Source organism: Octodon degus, unplaced genomic scaffold, assembly GCF_000260255.1.
Source record: "Octodon degus isolate 3935 unplaced genomic scaffold, OctDeg1.0 scaffold00024, whole genome shotgun sequence".
Classification (NCBI taxonomy): domain Eukaryota; kingdom Metazoa; phylum Chordata; class Mammalia; order Rodentia; family Octodontidae; genus Octodon; species Octodon degus.
In genome coordinates, this window is record NW_004524600.1 from 17,438,035 (window position 1) to 17,461,603 (window position 23,569).

The 23,569-nt window shown below is 43.3% G+C and overlaps 1 pseudogene; it reads left to right on the plus strand.

Moving 5' to 3' along the window:
- Window positions 1-2,138: 2,138 nt before the first annotated feature.
- On the plus strand, window positions 2,139-4,181 carry LOC101560421 (annotated as a pseudogene).
- Window positions 4,182-23,569: the final 19,388 nt, after the last annotated feature.

The following is a 23,569-nucleotide window of genomic DNA, read 5'->3' on the forward strand; positions in this document are numbered from 1 at the left end:
AGATAGCGCATAGGGGATCAGAAACGTTGAGGATGCTGGCCAGCTGGATTTACTCCACACAAAAAAAGGCAGAGTTTATAACATGCCTGTTTTCGATCATGGGCTCTCCTGGATTCGGTTACATATTATGTATCATTCATATGGCTTTATGTAAAACAGTAACAAGGTGGGCACAGAAATGAATGGAATCCTGCTTCCTTTGTGTATGATGGGACAGAGGGAATGATGCATGGTGAAATAGGTTTGTGTGGAGGAAGACATGGTGGAGCCCCTGCTGGCCTAGAGAACAGTGTGTGTCACAGGAGGCAGGGTCATGGGCAACAGTCAGGCTACAAGATCTCACTTTGCACCCGGGGCTGGGGTGTTCTTTTACTGCAAAAATCAAACATGATCACATTCCCTAAGATTTCTTCCATCATTAGCCTTTTATTCACTCAAATATTTTCACTTGACTGCTCTAGTGCTTTAGAAAGTACTCAGCTAAGGGCATCATGCTGTAGACTATTTAAGGAGAGGAAGCCTTTGCCATCTCCACAGATGCTGAGATAGCCGCAAATGCAAGGATTTGCATCAGCTCTTGCTGCTATGCAAATCCAAGAGCAGTTTGTCGGTGGCCTTGTTTATTTTTGTAAATGTGTGGGTAGAGGAGGGAAAGGGGCTGTTTAAAATGCACTTGAAACTTCAAGTTTCAAAGTGTTGAACTCCCCAAGAAGAAACTTAGTTTTTCTTCCAGGAATAAAGTAAACCAAACATTACTTGAGAAATATATAAGACATAAGTACACCTCAACTCCTTAAAACTGGTTGTTGGAGCAAAGGGTTGAGAAATTTTCTCTTCCAAATGTATAATGTAGATTCAGTTTGCCTTGGAGCTCAGAATTTGTTATTTCCCAAAGGAAAAGTGCTGGTCCTTGGTCATCAGATTATTGGGCATGATTCCTACCCCTCTGTTCATTTAATTCTGATACTGCTCAACAGTGATTGCTAGGATGTAGGACCTACCCTGAGTTTGCCTCCTGCTGCTATGACTTTTCGCACATCAACTTGGCTACTGATGTTTGGTCCTCGATCTTCCAAGGCCCAGGTCTCTGCCATGGACTTCCAGGGGCTGAATTATTCACTGTTAAAGCCTCAGAGCCCCTGCAGTGCTTTCTCAATTTAGCATCTCATGGCTGAATTACATGACTGAATCACATGAACTATCAAAGACAAGTTGTTGTTACTATTCGTAGCATAAAGGTATATCCAAGAAATCAATGAAGAACAACTATGAAGAGAAACTGTCTCCACCACACTAAAGCCTTTAATCAAGGATCTTGCTACTGACCACAGCACAAGACAAGCAGACCAATGCAGTAGACTAAAAATTCTCAGAGGAGCTCCAAATACATATAGAAATTTAATATAAGACAAGGAGGGCAGCTTAAGTTGCCAGGGGAAAAATGAAAGTACTGAGCAGCATTAGAAAAGGATAAAATCTATGTCTTTCACCATACACAAAATTAAATTCCAAATGAATCAGAAATCTGAACACAGCCACTTAAACTGTACCAGTACAAGAAGAAAACATAGATGAATTCCTCTCCTACCATGGAATGCAAACTTCAATTCCAGAAAAAAAAAAATTGATAAATGTGGCTACATAAAATTAAAACAACATTTTCATGGCAAAAGCACTGTGAAGAAAGTCAAGAGTCAATTGACATAGTAAGAAAAAATATTTGTAACTTTTAACACAGACAAGAAGCTAATAATTTTATTTATTTATTTATTTATTCATTTATTGTATTTTAGGGAAGAGTCTACAGGGTGTTCAGGGTCTCACTACTAGATCAGACTCATAGTGATATGCCTGTTTACAGCCTCCCAAGAGCTGGGATTACAGGTGTGTGCCGCCATGCTCAGTCTTAATTGCCATCTCAGTGTATGCCGGGGACGGGGCCGGCACAATCATTTTATATTTAAATGATTCTCAAAGGGGAAAATATCATCAAAATCAGCAGAAAACAATAGAATGCAGACAATTCACTTAAAAATATATATGGCATTTAAGTATAAAGAAGGCATCCAAATAGCACATAATTAAAAAGCATGCAAATATGGCACCTGGCATACTTAGGGGACAGGAAGACCAACCCTGGAAGTGGCTGAGAAGAAAGCCAAGGTAATTGCCACAATGAATCCTGTGGAAGAAAATCAGGGGTCTGGGAACTCACAAAAGCTGGAGGAGGCCAGCCCTCCTGCTGTGCAGCAGCCCACTGAACCTGCATCCCCCACTGTGGCCACCACCCCTGAGCCTATGGGGGCTGACACTGTGAACAAGAATGCCGCCAAAGCAGCTGACAACAAGCTAGAATATGACGATGAACGGGGCTTTGGCACTGGGTAGCTGGTGTGAGGGAAACTGCGGGGCTTCTCCTGGTAGCCAGGCCACATGGTATCTTGGTGGATGACAGGCTGGAGCCGAGCAGCTGAAGGCACCTGCTGGGTCACATGGTTTGGAGACGGCAAGTTCTCTATGGTGTGTTTTGAGAAGCTGATGCCTCCGAGCTCCTTATGCAGTGCATTCCACCAGGCCACCTGCAACAAGCAGCCCATGTGCTGCAAGGTGACCTACGAAGTGCTGCAGGTGGCCAGCAGCCATGCAGGGAAGCTGTTCCTGGCCTGCCATGACAATGATGAGCATCATGCTGCTAAGCCTGTGGAGGTGCAGAACAAGCAGACGATTGAATGGGCCCTTGGAGGGCTCCAACTCTCTGGCCCCCAGGGCCTGGAGCCACCAGAAGGGAAGAATCCCTACAAGGAAGTTTACAGAGACCTGTGGGTTGAGCCTGAGGCAGCTGCATACGCACCACCTCCTCCAGCCAAAAAGCCACGAAAGAGCAAACAGAGAAGCCCCAAGTTAAGGCGATTATTGATGAAGGCACAAGAGAGTGGCCTGTGTATGAGGTGCAGCAGCAGTGCCAGAACATCGAGGATATCTGCACCTCAAGTGGGAGCCTCAATGTCACCCTGGAGCACCCGCTGGAGGAATGTGTGAGAACTGCAAGAACTGCTTTCTGGAGTGTGCATATCAGTACAAGGACGGCGGCTACCAGTCCTACTGCACCATCTGCTGTAGGGGACACGAGGTGCCCAAGTGTGGGAACAACAACCGCGGCAGGTGCTTTTGTGTGGGGTGCCTGGATCTCTTGGTGGGGCCGGGGGCTGCCGAGGCAGCTATCAAGGAAGAGCTCTGGAACTGCTACATGTGCAGGCACAAAGACACCTATGGACTGCGGTGGCGGCAGGAAGATTAGCCTTCTGGGCTCTGGATGTTCTTTGCCAATATTTATGACCAGGAATTTGACTCTCCGAAGGTTTATCGACCTGTTCCAACTGAAAAAAGGAAGCCCATCAGGATGTTGTCTCTCTTCGATGGAATTGCTACTGGTCTCCTGGTGAAGGACCTGGGCATTCAGGTGGACTGCTACACTGCCTCAGGTGCGTGAGGATTCCATTACAGTGGGCGTGGTGCGGCACAGGGGAAGATCACGTCGGGGACGTCTGCTGCGTCACGCAGAAGCATATCCAGGAGGGGGGCCCATTCGATCTGGTGACTCGCAAAGGACTCTATGAGGGCACCGGCCAGCTCTTCTTTGAGTTCTACCGCCTTCTGCATGATGTGAGGCCCAAGGAGGGAGATGACCGTCCCTTCTTCTGGCTCTTTGAAAATGTGGTGGCCATGGGCATCAGTGACAAGAGGACATCTCATGATTTTTCAAGTCCAATCCTGTGATGACTGATGCCAAAGAAATGTCAGCTGCACACAGGGCCCGCTACTTCTGGGGTAACCTTCCTGGTATGAACAGGTTGTTGGCATCCCCTGTGAACTATGAACTGGAGCTGCAGGAGTGTCTGGAACATGGCAGAATAGCCAAGTTCTGCAAAGTGAGGACCATTTCTACTAGGTCAACCTCCATAAAGCAGGGCACAAACCAGCATTTTCCTATCTTCATGAATGAGAAAGAGAACATCTTACGGTGCACTGGAATGGAAAGGGTGTTTGGCTTCCCTGGCCACTACACTGATGTCGCCAACATGAGCCGCTTGGCAAGGCAGAGACTGCTGGGCTGGTCCTGGAGCGTGCCAGTCATCCGCCACTTCTTTGCTCCACTGAAGGAATATTTTGCTTGTGTGTAAGGGACATGGGGAAAAACTGAAGTAGTGACACAAAATGAAACAAACAAACAAAAAAACCCTACAAAACACAATAAAGCACCAAGAACATGAGGATGGAGAGAAGTATCAGCACCCAGAAGAGAAAAAGGAATTTAAAACAAAAACCACAGAGGTGGAAATACCAGAGGGCTTTGCCTTGTGAAAAGGGTTGGACATCATCATCTCCTGATTTTTTCAATGTTAACCTTCAGTCCTATTTAAAAAGGAAAACCAAAGCTCCTCTCTTCTCCCCTTTTTGGGTCAAGCCTTTTGTTTTCTTCTCTTTCAGAGGGGTTTTCTGGGTTTTTTTGTTTTGTTTGTTTGTTTTGCTGTGACTGAAACAAGAGTGTTATTGCAGCAAAAATCAGTAACAAAAAACAGTAAGGATGCCTCACAGAGGAAGGGCCAGAGAGACAAGAAGAGGAAATTCTATAGAAATCTATATATTGGGTGTTTTTCTTATTACTATATATCTTTTTGTTTTTGTTGTCTCTAGCCTGATCAGATAGGAGCACAAGCAGGGGCAGAAAATTAGGCACTCGGGGGTCAAGCTTCTTCCCCGCCTCTGAGCTGTCCTAGCAGTACCATTCCTGGTCATGCAAACAGAACCCAGCTAGCAGCAGGGAGATGAGATCACCACACAGATACTTTTCTACAGTACTTCAGGTGCTTACCACACAGGAAACCTTGAAGAAAACCAGTTTCTAGAAGCTGCCGTTACCTCTTGTTATATATATATATAAGGTACTGTTAACTACTGTAAAAAATTAAAAAATAAAAGAATACAAGTCAGAACTATAGCACTTCTCACCTACCAGATAAGCAAAAATTTTAAAGTATGACATATATTCTTTTGGCAAAGCCAATGGGAAACAGATTGGTACAACTCTTCCAGAGGGGAATTTGGCAGCAACTAACAAATCTGTTCATGCATTTACCTTTCAACTTAGTCATTGTACTGCTAGGAACCCACCCTGAAGCTGCACCTCCAAAGCGACAACGGTACAGGCGCATGATTTGTTCATTGCAATACTGGCTGATGACAGCTTAGATGCTCATACTTGAGCATAGGTGAAAAACATACAGTGTATCCAGCCGATGAAGTATCATGGAGATGTGAAAAAAATGAAAGGATTTCTATCAACCCATATGGTATGTTTATTAGGATACACTATTAAATGAAAAAAAAAATTGAAAAAATTAACCACAGGTACCTTTTGTACAAGAAAAAGGGACACAAGAAATGACACATGTATTTAATAGCACAAAATGAGAGGAAAAATGACCTGAGGATTAAGGAGACTGGTTGCATATCAAGAAATAGGCGCAAATGGATTGGAAAGGATGGGAGAAGAACAGGACAGAATGGATTGGGAGGGGAGAAGAGCAACTCCAGTCTGATTAAGCCTCCTTATGAGGGAACATTTCCTCATGATGTATAGATAGAGCCTGGCATGGTGATGCACAGCTAATTCTAGTACTTGAAAGCCTGAGGCAGGAGGACTGCAAGCCTGAGTTCTACTTGGGCAAACCCTGTCTCAAAATAAAAAAGTGGAAGGATTGCATAAGTAGCTCCGCGTGAAGGCTCTGGGATGAACCTTTAGTATCACTAAAGATAGACAGATGATAGATAGATAGATAGATAGATAGATAGATAGATAGATAGAGACACAATAGATAGATAGACAATAGATAGACAATAGATAGATAGATAGATAGATAGATAGATAGATAGATAGATAGATAGATAATCAACAAGTATGAGAAAGGGAATACATTATGTCTCTGCCAAGATTTGTTAGGGATTGGATAGAGAACATCACCCTAAAACCTTGGGTACTTCTAGGCAGGGCCTTGGGAAAGTGGCTGAATCTCAATGCAGAAGAGCAGACTCGCTGCTAGGAGGCAAAGCCTGGTCAGAAGATGCTGGCCACTGAGGTGAGGGTCAAAGGACTTATCTCCCTCCTCAGCTCCCCCTTCTTGCTCTGCTTCCTGACTGGCATGACGTGAGCTACTTCTCCTGTGCCCTTCTGCTGTGCATTTTCTGCCTTTGAGCCATATGACAATGGGCTGTAACTGTGAGCTACATAAGGGGCAGTTTAATAAAAATAATAAGCAAATAAAGAAAGGAATAGTCTGCAATCCACAGAATGTGTGTTTTCATGCTGCAGAAATAAATAATGAAAAAGATGAATAGGGAAAAAGAGAAAGCTTTTCCCTAAGATAGAATTCCAAATAATAAATGTAGAATTATGATGTAGAGGAGGAGTCACAATTTTCAAATACTGGAGCAATAACTGTTTTAGAAAAGAATTATGGGGCCGGGGAAATAGCTCAGTAGAATAAGCGCTTGCCTGGCAAGTGCAGGGTCCTGAGTTCAATCCCCGGTACTGCAAAAAAAGAGAGAGAGAGAGAGAGAGAGAGAGAGAAAAAGAGAGAGAGAGAGAGAGAGAGAGAGAGAGAGAGAGAGAGAGAGAGAGAGAGAGAGAGAATGAATTATCAATGAACGAGAAAATTATTGGGCAAAATATGGCAAAATATTTACATAGTCTCAAAATATCTCCTCTACAAAGTTACTGATTGCAAAGGGGAAGTAGCTACCTTGCAGTGGAGAACATGGGAGATGTCACCTTAGTCCAGGGATCGAAGTCAATGTCAGCAGTAATTAAACAAATCCATATCAGATGCCTTGTGGTACAATGCACCAAGAATACCACACAACTGAGATAGTGCTTTCACCAACAATGCACAACCCCGATGTATTCATAAAGAATCACCCAACCTGAGGAACATTCTGGAAAAGCAACCAGCCAGGATGTAAGTGTCCTCAGAGACAATGCAAGGCTGAGGAACTGCTCTAGGCTCTGGGGGCCTGCACAGATCAAGGAGAGAAGAGAAGCCACTGCGCGTTGGAAGAGGCCTCCTTCTTGAGGTCAGGCATGAATAGGGCTGGCTGCAAAGGAGACCAACACAGTAGAGCAGCTGCATCCAAGACGTCATCCTGGTTTAGGTCCTGGCAGTTGGAGGGGAAGCTGGTGAAATTTGAATAAAGTCTGTTGACTATTTAATCAACCTGCATCAATGTTAATTTCCTGACTTTGATCATTCTAGGGCAGTTATGTAACATGCTAACATTTGAGGAGTCCGGGTATACAAGAATTTTCTGTAACATTGTTTGTAGAACTTTTTTTAAGCTTAAAACTAATTTAAAATGAAAAGTTTAAAAGTTTTAATTTAAAAAATCAAGACAAAGAGCAAGACTACAGACTTCTGATTGAGACTTAATAGTGTCACATATGAAACCATTTAAGTAAGAAAACAATGATGCCTGATGTCTCAGTTACTTTTCTCTCATTGCTGGGGCAAACCACCTGATACCCAAAATTAAGGAAGGAAAGGTTTATTTAGCTCACAGTTTGTGGAGGTTTCAGTCCATACTCATATGGCTCCAAGGCAGGGTGGTTCATGGAAGAGGGCAGCAGTTCACAGCAGTGGAAAACAGCAAAACAGGAAGAGCAAAAAGAGAAGAGCAGTGGTGGCAGGCAGCAGTGGCAGAGGCAAGCGTGTTGCCCTGCCTTACATTGCACCCAGGCTATCTGCCCCAGGGTGGGTGCAGCAGTCACACCCACAATCTCAGCACTAAATCATGAATTAGTTACAAACTCCAGAAGTCATGACTGCATGAGCTTTGTGGGGAATACCCAGACACAAACCATGACACCTAGGCTTTAGAACTTTGCAGATGCAGGCTCCCCTCTGGCCTTGGTACTAATTGTGTGATGCCAGGCCAACTACCTAATCTTTCTAAGCCTCAGTTTCTCAGCATGTGAAATGGGTCAGTGTAATATCTTGTTAATACAACTGATTATAATTATCTATATCTATATCAATATTACTATCTATAAGCAGTAGGTAATAATTGTAAAGAGCTTATACCAACTCAGCTAATAGAATTCAGAGTGGCTGTTATGATTAGTCACATCAGTGGCTAGTTTACTTCTCAGGAATAATTACACCTATGTGTTAAGGGGCCTCTTTAGGGCCAAGGAAATTCCCCATAAATTATGTTTCTAAGGTTTGAAAACAAATAGTGGGTGGTCATTTTTAAGACAAGATTCTTTTATCTTTTAAAGCAAATTCCACTTGGTTTGCTATTAATTTCGTAGTACCAGACCTATGATATAATGCAATGGTTTGTGCTTGTCCTTAAGCAGACCAAGAAAGAGCTACCACTGGGCGATTTAGGTATGGGTGGATTCTCACTCAATCATAAATCTTAGCAATGCCCATTCTTTTGAAGGGGCATAAAAACTCAACTCCCTAGATTGTTTTTCCTCGGCAGATTGTGAACTACTTATATGTGATGGCATAGATTAAATATTTGAGGTTGATACTGCTTGTAGGTTCATGCTTTCTCCTTTAATCCATTTTTGAGATACCTCCAGGATAAATAGCGGGCAAGTACAGGAGAAGGGTGAGTATGGCTCAACAGGATGTATTTCACTGCTAAGTCAAACATGGAAACGTCTGGTGTTTCTAGTAATATGTTTGTTTTATGAAAAGGATATAAGATCAAGAGACTTCTGTGGCAACTGTTCCATTTTTAAAGAAGGGGCGCAAAGCATCACAAACAAAATATGCCACTCTGCAGTCCTCCAAATATTTCCAATAATCCTGTAAGTCTAGCAACAAAGCTAAATTCCTGAATCAGTTCTCTTATCTTCAAAATGTGCTGCAGAGTTTTGGAAACCCTATCTTCTGGACATTAACCAACAAGAGTTTCCATCCTGTCACTTGGAAAAGCTTCTCAGATTCCTGCTAATCATAACCTAAGCAGAGATGGTATTCTGTAATCCTTTCCTGACCCTTTGTTGATCCTTGTGTGCCCTGGTTGCGATGGATAGTCCACAGCACCTTTGTCTCTGAGGCCATATGTGACACGCTCTCCTCACTGGCAGACATTTCCACCTGTGCTGCTAAGAGCTGGATGGAGAAGCTAAGGAAGCATCTGCTAAATCCCTGTGTTGACATCTCAACATCCATCCACCCTCCCAATCCTATCCTGCCCCTTCACAGTTGGAGACCCCACCCTTCCTTTAAAGGCTTACCCTCTTCACTTGCATTCTCAATCTCATGCCCACAAACTCCTCCCAGTGTCTTACTTTTGTGATTTTCTTTCAAAAATACATAGGTCTCCCTTATGCATTTTCTAAATACATGCTAGTCATTGGCTTAACACTCAGTTTCCTTGTCCAAACCATTTATTCTTTGAAAATCGGGCATATATTGTTACTTATCTACTTGCTGCAGCAAACAGAAACACCAAAATGACACCCAGGATTTGGAGGTAAATTTATTTACCTCAACAGGCACTGATAAGGATCATTTCCAGAATATCAGGCCCTGAGCTCTGTTGGTCTAGGGCTTGTGAGACACACAAGTAGGAAGTACAGAGGCAGAATGGATCGTCAATGGGATTGGCTCTTGTAATACGCATCATAGTGAGGCAACCAGAACTGGAACAGAAATTATGATCTGGTCAAGTGAATTATATACTGTCTGGGGGATGGGGGTATTTTTGTTACAGTCCCCCCCCCCCTTTTTAGTTTTGCCAGCAAATCTTTTCTGGACATAGTACGTGTGATCTTCTGAGACAAGACCCAAGTAGAACAGTAACAGGGTTGTAGTTTTTCCCTAAGTTGTTTTTAGGCAGAGAGATCATTTAGGCCTATTCTGTAACATTACTCCGGCGAGATAGTGAGAAAGTTAATACGATCTAAGAAAGTGTCCCCTGTGCCTTGGATGTTCATCAAATCTCAGGCAAGTGTTTGATTGTTCTAGTCTTTTGTGGGAACCATAAAACATAGTTAGCCATGGAGTGAGGAAACAAGGAGGAGAGTAAGCAGTCTGAAAGGACACAGAAATCAAGGGGAATAGATATGGAGCCATCCTGTGAATGATGTTCTCAGGCTTCAGTCATGCATGTCATAGTCAGGGTCCAGATTGACCAGAGCAGGGATGTGAGTGTCCCATCTCTTTAGGGTGAGCACTGGAGGAGCTGTGCAGTTAAATTTCTTTTAGCAGATGTCAAGCTAGGTTTCTGAAACTTGTAGAGGTAGTTAATATGCACCTGAGTTATGTGTGTACAGGGATGTCTACATGTATAGCTGTTCTTTTTACTAAACTTTTGTGGAGCTACTTACAAGCTGTTTCTGTAGGGTTACATTTTATTTTCTCAATTTGTTAGGACTGGTGTTTTTATTTAGTTATCTCTGCTACAAACACAGGCCCATTATTATTGTCAATGATCAAGGGTAGGTCATACCTAGGGATCATTTCTCCTAGCAGTATCCTCCAAACTTTTGTTGCCTTCCAGCCTGAGTAGGTATAGACAAATGCTAAGTCATGTCAGGTGGAAGAAGGTCAAGGGCCAGTAACAGACACTGAAGCCTGAGCTGGCTGCAGGGGTACAGGTGCTAGCACTGCAGCTTGAGCTTGCAGACTATACAGTGGGGGCAGGGCTGGCCCTACATCATTGGGGGCAGGTTTCCAAATAGCAGCAGGAAGCAGTAGTAGGCAAGTTTTGGCCAAAATAACTTTGTCCAAGATGACCACAGGTTATCTAGTCTGTCCTAACAGAGCTACTTCAATCTGTAAACAGGATGTACTCAGCATCTTTCAGGGGGTTTATTTATTTTTTTTAAGTCTGATCAGGTCAAGAACAATTTATAAGACAGTTTCAGGCAGTCCTGGTCTGTTTGGTCCAGCTCTGTGGGCAGGTATATAGCAGGACTGAGTGGGGCTTTTTTTTTTATCACCACAAGAGTCAGGTGGAGATTTTTGTCTGAGTCCTTGGTACACATGAGTTCCAGCACAGCGTGTGGCACCTGAAGAGCTAGGTCTTGGTCCAAGGTAAGCTTGTCAGACTTCTTGATCAGAAGGACAGCAGCTGTTAGAGTACAATGACAAAAGGGGAAAAAAGCCCTCGGTGACAGTATCCAGGTATGTGTACAGGTAGCTACTGGATTGATTAGACCTTCAGGATTGTGGTCAGCCATCTCAGGCTGATGCAGGCATCATCTTCCTCTTAGGGAATAAAGTTTAAAGTGCAGGGTTAAATAAGGACTGGCTTAGTGTATAGAAATTCATGTTTGGTGAAATGTCCTCTCAGGCTGCAAGTTCATGCCTGGCAGAAAGGGATAAGAGGCCAGATTCCCAATTGCCTCGATGATGGTAACTTTTTGACAGAGGAAACTTTTGAGGGCAGAAAGTTTTTAAATGCTGTCTACCAGGAATGTCACAGGTTTCCTCCAACTTTTGCTATGACTAAAGGATCTCTGGGACTCTATTTGTCCTATCTATCCAGACGCAACAGGGTGAGGAGAGGTTTCTTTGTGTCCCTCAGACAGAGGGGGGCATTTATCTTTCCAATGTTCAAACTGTTTGCAGTAGTAGCAGTGGAGTGGCCACTTAATTTCACAACAGGCATGGAACTTCTGAGATTTTATTTTTACTCCATAGTCATCAGGAAATCCTTTTGAAGTTTTTTAGCATAAAAGCAAGAACTACAGGTTTCCTCTGGTCGCACCCATTCTATCTCCCTGTGGTGTGTGTTGTATACCCTTGAACGACAGCCCAACAGACAAAGTGTGGGTGCCTCTCAGAGCTAGACCATTCAGATGCCCACCTGGTCTCACCCTTCATGGGGACTGAAGCGCAACCTAGCTAAGGAGAATTCAAGGTCTTTGTTCTGCCGTGTGTTGATCGGCACAGAACTGTAGGGAAGGGTCCAAGCAGCCACTGTGACCAGTGCTTCCCAGTCTTGGTGTGCAGACAGAGCAGCCTTGCTTATGCAATCTGTTCCTCTCAGGCATTCTGCGGGCACTCAGAGGTTAAACATTCCAGTCCTCTTCCCTTGAGGGTGGCCTTAACTAAGAAGAATTGATCAAGATCTTATTTTGCTCAAGCTGAGCAGGACAGACAGACAAAGTGGGGTACCTCTGGAGATCTTACCAGAATCGGGCAGATAGGCATGCAGGCAGGCAGGCAGAGAGCAGATACAGACACAGACAGACATAATTCTCCTCCCTTTATGGCCTGATGTGAGCTGCTCAAGTAGGGAGACAGGAATACTCCTCCAGACCTCCAAGAAGACTTGAGAAATCTTGAGGGCCACCTTTCTGTCAGGACCTGGAGGTCCTTGCTCCGCCACAACTGGTGACTAAAAAGGTCAGCACAAGTAGTCTTCCTCGCCAACACACCAGATGCTGCAGCAAACAGAAACACACGGGCCGGCCAGATAGTTCAGTGGACTAAAGAACCTGGTTAGGCAGAGTGCAGCAGCCGGGGTTCGATCCCTGGCATGCCGTGCCAGCCCTGCTCCCAGGGCGTGCTGAGATGGCGATTCAGAGTGGGTGTGGTGGTGCACACCTGTAATCCCAGAGCTTGGGAGGCTGAAAAATAAGAGAATCACTATGAGTCCAATCTACATAGTGAGACCCTGAATAACCTGTAGACCCTGTACCAAATATATAATAAAAAATAAAAATATAACCTTTAAGAAAAAAAAAGAAACACAAAAAAGATACCAAGGATATGGAGACTGATTTATTTTATCTCTTAAGGGCACTGATTGGAATCATTCTGAAAATATCAGGTCCTGATCTCCAGTGGTCTAGGGCTTTAGATGGGATAAGCAGGCAGGAAGTAGAGGGGCAGCATAGCTTGTCACGTGGGGTCTAGTTCTTACAACATGCATTGTAGTGACCGGTTGTGCGCAGCAGTGATCAGCCATTTCTGAGACAGCAGCAACTGAACTAGAATGGGAACTCTCAGCTGGGCAACTAGAGAATACTGGTTGGGCAGGAGCATGTTCTGCTACATACTGAAATAAACCCAATAACTTACAGTGAATCCATCTTCTCTGTCTTTGTGGCTTCCTACTCTAGTAAGCACGTCTGGCTCAGTTCTAAGTCTTTCTTCCTCATGCAGCACAGCCTGAAATCCCCCTTCCTTTCTTTATCTCATTCCTGCTCATCCTAAGACCTCCATCTGAAGACCTTTGAGGCTGTGAAGGCCTACCAGAACCAGCCTTCTTGAACTTTTCAAATGCCGTTGGTAGGATCCACTACATCTCACAGCTGCACCCTGTGGTCCTTCTGGGGAATCACACAGTCCTCATTTCATGCAGTCTTCCTTCCCTAGCTGTTGCTCCTTGGCCACGGAGTGCGCTTCTTTTTCTAGCTATGCCAACCTGACCTTCTCTCCCAGGACTAGCAGTCTCAAATGGAGTGCGTGAAGAAGGAAAAGGATACAGCTAGGCCATCATAGCTGCAGAGGCTGGTAAGTGTGACTAGTCACCCGCCCTGGATCCTCGCAGAGACAGTCTTCTGTGTTTGGCTCTTTCATGTGTCCACTGGTTCTGAGCCATATATTTTCCTTTTGAAGTTAGCCAGAGTAAATGTCTGTCCTCTGTATAACCAAAAACACATACCCAAGACCCTGCTTTTGCCTATAGTCACTATTATTCTTACTATTTAATTTGAGGAAGGTGGGGCTAATTATGTTTATGAACGAATAAGATGGGAAATCTTAAGTATTAGAACTGCAGTGGCCCTATTATGTACATTGTCATCAGGCTATAAATGTTCACTAAATCAGCATGTAGCACTACTTTTATTATTGTTTCTGAAAAAAAATAATTTTTGAGCAACTCAGGTATTTCATGCAGTTCCTCTCGTGATAATAAGCACATATGAAAATATTCACCTATAAAAGAGAAGCTAGAATAATTATCTCTGATCACCTTTGTGATTGTATGTTGTAGTTGATTATCATTAATAATTCCTAAGAACAACTATTAACCATGCAGTAGGTTAGTCATCAGAGGTGTATATAAGATGAAAAAGATTTGCTATCTTCTTTGGCCCCAGTACACTTTTCTGGTTACCAAGAAGTATTCCTTTCCAGTTTAACTTGTGTCTTTACGTAATGCTAGTACTTGGCCTTATTTGGCACTTTTATTTCTGAAGCATTTTCATCTATAACATATCATTTACTCTTCCTGCTGTATACAGGGGGAGCTACTTTGGGTCGTGGGAATAACATCAAAACCAGAGCTATGAAGAGAAGACACGTTCTTTAATTCACTGCGATGGCTCTCCCTTCCTTTTCTACGATAATGAAAAATGTTTCCTTTGGGACACAATTAAGTACTGGAATTATATTTTATTTAATTCCTGCATTACATTCATTTCATGAGCTATTCTCTTATTGCATAAAATAAAGGAAGCTTCTGGGCTTTTGCAAGAGGAAAATGCCAAAAGAACTACTTGATGGCTGGTACATTTGGTCAATAATTATTTATTTAACGCATAATGAGTATAGTGCATTGGGCTTCCCTGTGACAGTAACACCAGGCAAGACATACACAATGTGTTGGAGCCATGCAATGTGGGGAGTTGGGTAGAGAAATGCACCCATGTACAGGCTCCCCAAGTATCATGATCACAGGGAATTAGAATTAGGCTTCTCAATCCACCACTACGATTTGTATATTGGCTGAAATTTACCAACTTTATTTTTCCTTCTCATTCCAAGGTCATGTTCCTTCATCTGTAAAGTATTATTCCTTTTCAAAATTTCCCCTTCTTCTTGGTTATGCATCCGAACCCTGCATTTCAAAGGCAATTTCCAACACTTCTTTCATCCAGAGTGTTCCCAAAGGACCCTCAAGGGGCATTCTGATGGACCCTCTGTGGCCCTGACTGCTCTATAAAAAAATAAAATCCTCTTTGAGAAGCAGAAAATTCTCTCTGTGGTGTTCTCCATGGTCCAGGATGGGACCAAAGGGCAAGCTGTTGTTTTTTAAAAGAATGCTTTGGCAAGCAGTGTATCTGCTCCCAGCCTTCTGTTATTTTGCATCTAGGGTCAATAGAAGTCTATAAAACTTTTCAATTTTCTTCAAAATATGCCATGTAACTGACTTAACAACAAGAATACTAATAGCAGGTTACAAACCACAACTAGACTAGGGAAGGTGTTGGAAGGGCATTTGTTACAAAGATTGGAATTTCTGTCAGCTTAGAAGACACATTTGTCCATCATTAAAATATATAGCTTTCTAGATAGTCTTAAAGATGTTACTATCACTTAAAAACCAACTAGTACGAGGTACCATTTTCATTTATAGATATTGCTAATATAGACAGACTGGGAAACTGTAGGGATAATTTTATGCGGAAAGGAATGAAAAGCATTATGAGTATTTTATATTCTCATTTCATTTCTAAACCATGACAGGTGAGAGAGATCTGAAAGAATGAAAATGGAAAAGCAAGTTAGGCAGTGACATGAAAGTCTATGTATTTCTTTGATCATAAAAGCTAGCACTTTTAAAAGAGAATTTGCTAACATTAATTACTCCTGACAGCACTCACATAACCTAATATCAACAGCTGTAGTTTGTCTTCTTTGGTAAAGATGCATGAAGTTTAAAAGATTCTTCCTATCAGGAAAGGAGTCAGAGGCAGTGCTAGTCTCTAAATCTTGCATTTACAACACATCATTAAGAGTTTCAGCTGCAAGGAAAGACAAACTCAGGTTCGAATTCCTGTTCTGTCACCTAATATTTATGTGACCATAGGCCACTTAGTGATGTCAGTTTCAGTCTATGTATGAAGTAAGAATATGTCACAGATGGCAAATTGGAGCCAATTAATTGCCCATCATTCTCTGCATCCATCCTGTAGCCACCTGGCTTCTTTGGCCAATGAGATATTAACAGGCATCTTGCAAGCAGAAGTTGAAGTGGACTTAGTTAGGTTTATTTAGGGCTCATGATCAGAGTTTGTAGCTGTGCAGCTCCCCACAGAACCTAACCAGCCCAGCCTATTGCAGGATGAGAAAGACATAGAGGGGCTGAGTTGCCCCATTCTTCCCAACCACGACCAGGAGCTGAGCTTCTCCTGTTATAATCCAGCATGGCTAAGCTGAGCAGCTCTGGATAGCCACCATTTTGGTTTAGATCTAAAATGCCCCCCAAAGTCACATGTGAGAGGGAAAGGTCATTGGACCATGGATTAAGCCTGTGAATGTGATATAAGAGGGGCGTAGGTGGAGAAGTGTCACTAGGAGAATCATGTAGGAGTATTCCTGTCCCTAATACCTCCCTTCTCTCACTGCTTCCTGGTGGCCACAGGCTGAGCAGATGTCCTCTGCCCACAGCCTTCCACCGTGCCATTTCTGCTTTGGAGCCAGTTGACCACAGACTGAAACTTGAGCCAAAATAAACTTCTCCTTTTTAGGCTGTGCTGCCAGGTATTTTGTTCCAGCAGCAGAAGCGTGACAAAGACATCCATTGTGCCAGCTGTGGAAGAAATAAGTAGTTGTTTTTGTATTCCACTGAGGCTTTAGTAGGCTTTTTGTTACACAATATCCTTATGGCAATAGGTAACTGACACATGATGGTGATACCTATTCTACACATACCATTTTAAATGGGAAAATATATGTAAATAACAGCATAAGTAAATAAGAGTAACAATAATAATGTAGGCTGTTCTTTTGGAAAACAATCACAGAATATGTAAAAGAACTGGAAATTCACCAGACCTATGTCATTGACAAGTTTTAGAAAATCATGCAACTTTACTTCTGGTTCTTGGAAAGGACACGATGGTCCAATGAGATGTTTTAATCTCAGATGAAAGACAGACAGATAGATAGACAGATATAGACAGACAGACAGATATAGAGATATAGGTGGAGACCTGTTATTGCAAGTAAATAGTTCTTTTCCCCAGAAAATCTAAGATTTTAAAAAATATAAATAAAATGTGTGCATGCATGCATACAATATTCAAATTCACAGTCTCCTGAGAGAAGCTAAAAGCCCCATGAATAAACCTAAGTTAATAGGATTTTGTTCTGGTGAAGGTGTTGGGTAGGAAACAATGTTCATAACCATCCCCTTTGTTCTTTTCCTATCTGGGTAATCTTTTTTTTTTTGGTACCAGGGATTGAACTCAGGATCTTGCGCTTGTCAGGCAAGTGCTTACTCTACTGAGCTATCTCCCTGGCCGCTATCTGGGTAATCTTGAAGTAGTTTAGTTTGGTGGCTAAGACAGGGAAGTTCTAAAATTCAAATTCTAGTTCTGCACCACTCTGATCTTCAGCAAGTTAAACTCTACAGACCTCTATTACTCCATTCATTAAGTGGAAATAAGAACAGTAACCTCCTAGTTTTCCTGCAAGGATCATATAAAATTACGGCTGCACAGCCCTTAGAGCTACGCCTGGCACACAATAAGCAGTCAATAAATAGTGGCTATTACTCGATATTCTAACAGATGAGACTATGTTCTCTCAGCTTAAAAGGTGTGATGGCATCATTATCGACTTTAGGTAAATCCCAAATACCGTGATCCAAAAGATCACTAGCACTGAAATACCCAAAGCGACCACAGATATGGATCAAAGAACGAATCTCAGATTTCACACCTCCACAAGAGGAACAGCCACACCATGAAAGAGAAAAAGAGGCCTGCAGAGTTTGGACAAATGACAAGAGTGATGTCTCCATGCTTCCAACCATCCCACCCAGCCCCTTAGGAGAAAAAGGGGCTCGCAGTGATTTCCAAGCTGACACTGTAAACCTACCTGTGAGCACACAGACACATCAAATGAACCTCCCCAAACCAGCCAAGAGCTCCTTTAGGCATCACTGTCCTTCCCATTGGACGACTTTTCTTACTAACTTAGTGAATCTGACGACCAGAACCAAGGTCTCCTCTCAGTGCTGCTGTCTTTCTCAGCAAAGCAGATGAGGAGAGAGGCCTAAACTTCTCAACTTCTCCTTCATGGAGCTACTTCTCTCTTCTCTACATTCCTCAGAAGCCAAAGAGATAGCTACTTCAGACTTTGTTTCAACCTTCAAAAACCGAAACAGGTCAGGACAATAATGACTTTATCATCAGAGCCACCATCAGTCCCCTTTGATTTGCACCCTGCTCTGCTATTGCTACACAGCCAAGCAGGATGAACAACGAGCACGCCGCAGAAGAAGGCCCAAATCCGATGCCAGCGCTATAAAATTCCTGAAATGACTACCACCTTATAAAAGCTAACAACAGAAACGTTCTCCCATTATCAGTTCAATCTGCTGCTCCCACAGAGAACTCTTGGCCCAAAGTTTTCCCTTGCACTATTTCTGGCTCCATTACAGGTTTAAGAGATGGTATTGGGGGGATTGGAGGAGAATCTGGGATCCTTCTTTAGCAGCTGCACCATGGGCTGTCAGCCAACATAACTGGAGTAGTCTTAGTACATCCAGTGATGGGTTTTTCAACCCTGAGACTTTCATTTCCCTCTTTTCTAAAATACCTAAACGTCGACAAGGCTCAAGCATATCACAGCAACCACACCGAGTCACATCAAATTCAGAAGCGTGGAGCCCCAGCTAATGATATGAATGCTGGTTTTCATCTGATGGTAGCTCCCCAGTGGAGGCCAGCACATCCCAAATCCCCCCTACACTGCCCTCCAGACCCTTACTGCTGGTACAAAGGATGCGCCATCACAAAGACTTGGTGTTCTAGGTCTGCAAGGACACAAAGGAAAAGTCCTTCTCCTTCCAGTGAAGGACAGCAGTGGATCTGTGCCAGCTGTTAGGATCTGGCCCTGGGACTCAAGTTGGCAGGACAGAAAAGGCCTGCATCAAGACCCATATTGCACCACAGGCTCTTGCTGTGCTTTGCCTGCTGCCAGAGCTTGCAGACACCATTAAAACAACTCAAACACAAAAATGAAGGATGCTGTCGCACTCATCGCTAACTTAGCCATTGCCAAAAGTAATCACCGTGCAGAGATGATGCCAATGGTATTTGAATTTAAATGTTAAAATAATAAGAAAGCCTATGGTCTCCCTAAGGTTAGCTTATAATAAAAATAACTTCTTGGTCCTGGAAAACTTATCTGGTTTCTTTCTTCCTTTCATTCTCTACTTAATGACTGAAGTTATTATTTCCATGGTGGTCTCCAAACCACACTTGGTTTCTATGTAGATTGGCATGTCACCTCCAAAAATTTCACCAGCTGCCGTTTCCTCTCAAGAGAATGTGATTAAAATATTAATCCAGCTTCTGCACTAATCTAGCAGAAGAGTTATATAAATCTCCACACAGCACTTTACTTGCTGTTAAATATGCAATGTGTCCTCTTACTTTTTTATACCTCCACAGGAAAGTTAACTTCTAGCAAAACAGATATAAATGAGTATCTCACTGTCCTGATTTTTGAGACCTGAAAATAGGAGATTGCATGCTCAAGTTCAAAATGTAGGTTTCCAATGAGAAGAAACAAGTTGGAAGAAAATACCAGTCTGGCAGTGATGGCCCTCACAAAAGGATCACTCTAGACAGAGGGCCAGCTCAACCAATGGCACCAGAATCCTCCCAGATTTGTCCTGCTAACTGGAAACTATCCAAAACTCCAAATGAAGTACTTAGCCATCATTCAGTGGAATCGCCTCTGGACCCAGCACCAGGCTAAATCCTTGCTTTCGAGGAGCTTACAATCTAATTACTGTCATTAGAAACCCATTGTGTATTAAACTATGTGACACTAAGTAGGAGTCTGAAGAAAATGATCATTGTGGGCTAGGAAAGGTCTCAGAGAAATTGTAGGACTTTACAGGGAGGAGCAAAACAACACGTGAGGTTTCTGCTGTTGATAAACGCACGTAGGATAAAGGACACCAAGCATAGTTATGTGAAGAGGGGACCTACAGGGTTCCCCTCGGCATCCTGCCAGAGCCATGTGTCGCTAAGAACAAGGCTTTCCTCTCAGATCAAGAGGAAAGTTCATTCTTCCTCAGATGGTTTAGAATTTGAATCCTGATGATCGCATTGCTGACGTGGAAATGAGACATCAATTTTAGACCTCCAGTACTGTGTCCCAGAACGAAATGGCTTTCCCTCAGAGGTAGCAGAAGCTAGATCTAAAGCTGACAGCATTTCCTGTGAAGCCAGGCTCACTGGTGGCATGATAGTGCTTCTTCCAAATGCCATAGCAGCTGAGAGGGAACTGGCAGCACATTCCAGGATTGCAGTGATCAAACAGCAGAAATTACCAGATGCATTCATTTACAAAAGTCAAACTGTAGGATACATGTGTAACTAATAGATAGCAACGCTTTAATTACTTTCCCTGAATTATTCACTTTACATTAATCTGTATATTTAAGTAAAACTGTCTGTACTGCAGGCTAAGTGTGTCTATGAAGAAATGATCAAAACCTTACCAGCTCTTCCACTGCTTAGTGACAGAAGCAGACAGAGGCAAAAGCATTTTTCCACAAGGCAAACGATTCTCCTTTCCAAAAGAAAAATCAGGCCTTCACAGTTAGCTATATGTTTCACTTGTACATTTAACTAAATTGCTGACAGTCAACTAGTGCAGCGGGTGAAATCAGAAATCTTATTTCAAACTAATTACTATGTAAACTGAAATATACTACTGTTTCTCTGAGAAGAATTTTTTTTTTCTGTTTTTAATGATGGAAGAACAATTTCATTTCACTAGAGGTATCATGTGCAGTCAGATTTTCCATAAGGAGAATAAATAAATTTTTTATTTTACTTTTTTTCTCCTGTACTGGGGACTAAACCCAGGGCTTTTACAATGACATCCCAAGACCATTTTACTTCTTATTTTGACACAGGATTTTGCTAAGTTACTCAAGCTGGGCCTGATTTTTCCATCCTCCTGCCTCGGCTTCCCAGGGTACTACCATCATAGACATGTACCTCCATGCCTAGTCTGCCTCTCTAAACAGCCCCTCAATCTGTAGCCTGAGAATTGACCACAGACTGCAGTAGGCCAAGGGACAAGGCTTTCATGGGCACTGGAAGGCTAAAGGAGGTGTGATGTCCTCTTGGCACCCTCCAGAGGAACCCAGTCCATGGGCCCGAGATCCACCATTCAGCTAAGACTCAGTCACGTATTTCTACATCAGAAGTTCTTAGTTAGTGTGTAGGCTGCACTCGTACCTACACCGGCTCCCAGGGAATGAGGATGCTTTGCAGAGTACAGACCCCTGGCTCTGCTATACCGGCAACTCCTGCACTTTCCAGCAAATGTTCTCGAGGCATGGCAAGCACATGGGGCACATGCACCCCTGGGCATGCCCAGTGCCCCATACCATCCCCTCAGTGCCCTTCTCCAACACAGGAAAGCCGTGAGTTTGCTCTTCATTAGAGATGCTCTCAAAGCTTTCAATTCATCTCCTGGGGGTAGATGGTAGACCAGAAGGCCTGCCTCTTTAAAGGTGGGCATGCTCATGTGACTTGTTTTCAGTCTTTGTGAGCTGCATCACTGCTAGGCAAAAGCTGGCATGCTCTCCTCTTTCCAAGTGTGGCCCGTCAACCACAGGACAGGCACCGCTGGAGGTTGATGGATACACAGCATCTCCAGCCCTCCCAATCTAGAGTTCCTCTTTAATCAGTTCCCCCAGAAGATCCACATACATATTTAACTTTATGAAGTCCTGCCCCAGGAATAGAGCATTATTTGCCATATTCTTTTCTAGCAGTAGCAGATATTCCCGGTAGAGCTTCTTTTAGCCTAAGCCCCTCACTTGACCTGAGACAACTAGGGTTAAACCATGAGAAGAATAAACCTGTGGTCAAAGCTGCTAAAACTTGAGAATTGTTAAGATAGCATAACCTAGTCCATCCTAACGCAATTGATCCTGGAGTTAATCTCCCCATGTCTCAGTTTCCTTGATAGAAAGTACAGGTAACAGTTCTTACTCCTAGGGTAGTTATGAGGATTAAGGAGGTACACATGAGTGAGGCCTGGCACATGTAAGTTCTCAGTAAATAGTAGGTCCCATCACTGACCTCCTTTTCTGCAGCTCAGACCTTGCCTGGTGATGTGGAATCCCAGCCTCCTCACCCCAGTGAATGGGCAGTCGGAGCTCTGTCCCTATCCACACTCCACCCAAGCCACACATCAAACAAGAAGGCCTGTCATCCTCCAATACAAACAAGGGTGTTTCCTGCAGCAAGGCCCTAGCACCCCTGGCCTGTGCCTACATACTGCCCCTTTCCACTGCTCTCACCTGCATATGCTGCCTCTTCCCTCACCAACCTTCTCAAACCCACTTCCCTATCATGCAATTTAGAATTTACACTTGGTATCTGTCTATCCTATATATTAAAGCTTTGTCCTGAACTCAGTGCTAGAGGTAAAAAAGTTAAATGCCTAATAAGTTTTCTTTCCGTCTTTTCCCCTAAACCCAGTCTACATGATTCAAGCATCGAATGTGATCAAACCTGCTACAGAGAAAACTGAGGAAAGCACAGTGAGAAAAATGGGATGGACGTTTCTGTTTATGCTCTGGTTCTTAAAGGAGTCCAGTATACTTCTCACTGTAACTGTAATGACAAGTACTTGTAGATACTTTTAACAAAATGTAGCATTTATTCTAAAACAAAATAAAATGGCAAGTTCCTTTTTCTCCATGCTCTTAAGCTACATAAATATCTCCAGCCAGAATATTTTACTGTCTTGAATCTCTCTTCCAGTTATAAACCAACTTTTAAAATATCGTGGTACTGCAGCCAAACTGCACACTGAATTACATTATGCAGTTGCAAAGCCACAGAACTTGAAAGAGCAGCTTTGAGACTCAAGCTGTTTCCCCTTCTTTAGGCCAGAGGGCAGCAAAAGTTTTCTTATGGGCCACATACGATGCATTAGGAGCTGCATGGCTGTTGCTATAGCTGTCACTGTAGCCCCAGCAGCCACAGGCAATACAGAAACAAGCAGGCTCCACTGTGACTCTGTATAATTTTATTCATGGACACTGAAGTTTTATTTCCATCTAGGGTTCTGGGTCACTAAGCATGATTTCTTCCACCTATTTAGAAATGTAAAGCATGTTTAAGTCATAAGTGGGATAAAAAGAGGGATTAGGCTGGGTCTGACCCACTGGCCACCCTTTGCAGAGTCCTGCTCTAGGTTCTCTGGTTCATGCTTTAACTTGTGGGGAAAAGTTCTGTGACACTTGTGGAAACTTAAAGAAGACTTAACTTGGGAGAGAGAGATTGGGCTCAACCCCAAACAAAGGAACAAGCGGGGATCCATAACTAACAAGCAGGATGAGTGGCCAGCCAATGGAAAGGGGAGAGACATCCAAAGTGGGCGAGCACTGGCTCTGTCAACTGAGGGCACTTGCTGAAGGCAGCAGGCCAAGGGCCAACACCTCAGAGGTGGTGCGACACAGTGCCCATACTGATGATGCAGATAGCAGGAGTCCTGGTAAAGCAGGCTGTGCAGGCCCCAGAAGGAGCAGGCTGGGATTGAGG